Genomic DNA, 4,895 nt, shown 5'->3' with positions numbered 1-4,895 from the left:
TATATATGGAATCAGGGAAAGCTAAATCGTGGACATTCTTAATCGAGTATACTCTATCTCTTTAGCAGAAAAAAAGGCAATTTCCATTAAATCCGTTCCCTGCTATAACACACTCTATGATCGTTGGTTTTGAATGCACAAAAAAAGGACTGTTTAGGTACAAAACTTATATGATTATTGAAACAGGGCTTTTACAGGTAGACGCAAATAATTCTTAAGATGTTTCTTGTTACATCAGGTAGTACAAAACTTGAATCAACCTGAAGAACTTGTAGGCAAAAAAGAACTTAAGATCTAATATTTACTTGAATACGAGCTTGCGAGACTGAAGAGATATAATGTTTTTATAACCAAGTGTTACGCAAAGAAATAAATTTTATAAAAGTAAAAATGGCAAATGGTGAGTGGCTCACTCTACGATAACTTAGTGCACTTGATCCTGAAGAACAGCATGGATACATTCGCAAGAGGTTAGAAAATTTAGGAGAGACGACTAGCATTTCGTATCTGAATAGAATGTGGACGACAACGAAGACGATGTAACTCCAGTTGACTCCGATGTTGGCGATTGGCGATGTTCCGGAAAACTGTACTGCCAAAGAAGGAACAATTGAACAGCTCCACCACCACAAGCTGCCTGATTCCGAACCCACAACATACTCAGGTCAGAAAATATGAACCAGTACGTGCCGAAAAATAATAAATCAGTTATGGTCTTTTCAAGAATGCATTAGACAACCGAAGTAAAAGGTCTTAAGAAGAATCCACTATTGATATTAGATTACAACCAAAGCAAATGTGGCGTTGATAACTTGCAGAATATACAACCAAACGGCCTTTGGCATTTTCTTATAATATTCTGGATGTAGCTGTCCTTACTACGTACATAATTTACGTCGAGAATCGCGCACCCCTGAAGACCTCTGGGTTCCGACTAGGATGTTCCTTTACCAACCTAGTGAGCAACTGGCGGAACCAGAATATTCTCTACACGCAACATCATTGAAGCAATAAACGGCGGTCCTTTGAGGATAATGGATGTTGGTATTTAGGAGGCAAGGAAGAACGTGACAGTGCGGGCAGAATAAAAAAAATGGTAATTTTCTATATCCGCCCAACAAGGAAAACCTTCGTATTGGCAAGAGACCCATGTGTGCAGAACATTCTACTAATATGCTGCAATGCAATATCTCGATGTAGTTAAAATGTTAGTAATTTCCAATTTATTCATATTTATTATTTTACAAGTATTGTCTTACTATAATATCATTATATTCGTGTATTATTTTAGGAATTCGATTCGGAATTATACATATTCTTGTATTATTTTAAGAATTTTATTCGGAATAAAGTTTACTTTTCAATAGTATTAACATACATATTTTCATATACATACGCGGGCATGCAGCTGTTGACGTAAAGGGTAAAAGTTGAAAAATGGCCAGATCTCTGCTCCAGGTGGTAGAATCCCTCCCAGACTATAGATGGGAATATGAAGTAAAACACTTTTGTTGAGGATATCATGAAATTTTAAGTCAATCTGATGTCTAGTTTCCAAGATATAACAGTTTTAAAACGCAAAACATACCCGGGTATGCTGCTGTTGACATAAAGGTTAACAGTAAAAATTAAAATTAAACATATTATTGTTAACAAGGTCTTTAAATAAAAGAATTGACGTATTGTATAAACATTTTTGTAAAAAATTCAAATACCTTTGAGATTAATTCCATTCATATTAAACATCTTTTCTTTGTGTGTGAAAAAAAAGACATTTTATGCATTACAATAAAAAAAATCTCAAATTCGTTTCAATTTGCATAAACTCACACCTTTTTACCAATACATACACTCACACTTTGCCAATTGCCTATCATCAATTTTTCTTTCAAGACGATAGGTAAATTCTGGTTCTATTTCAACAGCCAATCAGGTCATATCTTTGGGAAATGAGTTTTTGTTCGCAGAAAATTGTCTGCTTAATAAAATATAGAAAAAAAGAACAGTCCAGTGCCGTCGGCTTGGTCTGCAGGCTGTATCGGAGATACAGCCGTTAAATTTAAACGTAGAATACGTGGTATGGTTAAGAGCATATCCAAGTCAAAAACGAAAGCACACCCTAAGAACAAAATATCGATAACAAAAGCGATAATAATATCGATAGCAAAATCGATAATAATATCCATAGCAAAATCGATAACAAAATCGATAAAAATATCGATAACAAAATCGATAACTAAATCGATTAAAAAATCTATCAAAAAATCGATTACATGATCGATAACAAAGTCGATAACAAAATCGATCACACAGTGTTCAACAAAATCGAAAAATATATAGATAACAAAATCGATATACATATCGATAATAAAACCGATAAAAATATCGATAACAAAATCGATAAAAAAATCTATAAAAATATCGGTAACAAAACCGATAAAAATATTGATGACAAAATCGATAGAAATATCGACAGCAAAATCGATAAATATATGATAACAAAATCGATAGCAAAATCGATAATAATAGCGATAGCAAAATCGATAATAATATCTATAGCAAAATCGATAACAAAATCGATAAAAAATTTCGATAACAAAATCGATAAAAATACCGATCATTATATCGTTAAGTTCCGAAAATATCGATAGCCAAATCAGTAACAATATCAATAGCAAAATCGATAAAAATATCGGTAGCAAAACCGATAAAAATATCGACAACAAAATCTATTAAAATATCGATAACAAAATCGATAGCAAAATCGATAACAAAATATATAAAAATATCGATAACAAAACTGATAAAAATATCCATACCAAAATCGATGAATAATCGATAATAAAACCAATCACAAAGTCGATAACAAAATCGATTACAAAATCAATAAAAATATCGGTAACAAAATCGATAAAAAATATCGATAACAAAATCGATAAAAATATCGATCGTTATATCGATAAGTTCCGAAAATATCGATAGCAAAATTAATAACAATATTGATAAAAATTTCGATAACAAAATCGATAAAAATATCGATCACAAAACCGACAAAATATCGATAAGTCCCGAGAATCCCGAAAATCTTTAAAATCCCAATATAGTTCCCAGATTGAGTCTCTGTGCCTCCATCTATATCCTTTTCTCTAAAACTACCTTTATTTTAATCTTTCTTCCCTATCTTCATCTATATTTTTATCGGTATCCTCATACTCACCTTTTTCTTTATATTTATCGTTGTTTTTATACTCGAGCGCACTTGTGCACAATGGTATTATAATTTTGTTCACATAACGGTTGTTTGTAACAGCCAAAACGAATCGAGATAGATATAGACATATATATACATAAATGATCAGAATGAAAAGAGAAATCGATTAAGCGGTGACTGTCCGTCCGTCCGTCTGTCCGTCTGTCTGTCCGTGAACACGATAACTCGAGAAAAAATTGACAACAAAATTTGGTAAGTAGGTTTCCCTTTATCCAAGGTAGGTTGGGATTGAAAATGGGCAGAATCGGACAATAACTACGCCCACCTCCCATATAACGGTATTTTCGAAGTATGCAAAAACTACGATATTTCTGCAAATACTGGATCCAAATTGTTGAAAGTTGGTATGCGAAGTAGAAATTTGGCATAAAATAAGGCAGTGATGAAATTTTTGGGAAACGGGCGTGGCCCCGCCCACTTATGATAAAAAGCTGTATCTCTGTAGTCCCTTTACCAATCCCCACTAAACTAGCTGAGAACATTACTTATGGCTTGACTAAGAAACCNCGTTGCAAAAAAACATTTAGGAAGAAATATAAAAACAAAGAAATTAAACAAAAATATTTTTTTTATTAAATTAAAAAATTACAATAAACAGCATATAAATAAAATAAATTTATAAAAAATAAAAATAAAATNGTTGGTATGCGAAGTAGAAATTTGGCATAAAATAAGGCAGTGATGAAATTTTTGGGAAACGGGCGTGGCCCCGCCCACTTATGATAAAAAGCTGTATCTCTGTAGTCCCTTTACCAATCCCCACTAAACTAGCTGAGAACATTACTTATGGCTTGACTAAGAAACCTGTTGAAAATTTATGAAATCCGACAAGAACCACGCCCACCTCCCATATAACGGTAATTTACAGAAATACGAAAACTGCGATAAATAAGTAACTATTTAAGCTAATTTACTCAAAATCGATATATGCAATAACCTCTTAGCAGGTAATTATAATTACGAAAATTTTTGAGAATGGGCGTGGCACCACCCACTTATGCNAGTAATCTTCTCCACAGAGTTGCATTTTGTGATTTTATTGATAACGCTTAGTTTACACGTTCGAAAAATTGCTTCCAATTTGGAAATTCTGGGGAAAATTGCAGTATATTGGGACTATTTCGCAGTAGGCAGTAGATTTTTTTTCGTCTCAAAAATGCAGCAGATCTACTGCAATTGCACTNGGCACATATACATATATGCGAAAGTCTGCGAATCATGAGAGTTTTTCTTTTCTTTAAAAATTCCTAAATTAAGCTAAATAATGTACCTTTACAATCCTTCCATTTTTTGATAGAAATTATCTCTGGTTAGTTTTTATTAAAAAAAAAAACATAATAACGTACGCGACATAACGTACGCGACAGATTTTTTCCCCATACAATATTTTTGCTAGTAACTCATACTAAATTAAATTTTTTCAGTCCTTCTCTCCACTGTTTCGCGTTTTCAATACCTTTCTCCGCCATCTGAATACGAAATTTAAAGTTATAAAGCCGTTTGAATTCATTTGCTTGCATTTTCGGTTTACGTTTTCATGGAAACACGCATATATGCGAAAGTCTGCGAATCATGGGAGTTTTTCTTTTCTTTAAAAATTCCTAAACTAAGCTAAATAATGTAC

Source organism: Rhagoletis zephyria, unplaced genomic scaffold (assembly GCF_001687245.7).
Source record: "Rhagoletis zephyria isolate East Lansing unplaced genomic scaffold, Rhagoletis_zephyria_1.1 Rzeph_scaffold_00775, whole genome shotgun sequence".
NCBI classification, from domain to species: domain Eukaryota; kingdom Metazoa; phylum Arthropoda; class Insecta; order Diptera; family Tephritidae; genus Rhagoletis; species Rhagoletis zephyria.
This window is presented reverse-complemented; position numbering follows the sequence as displayed.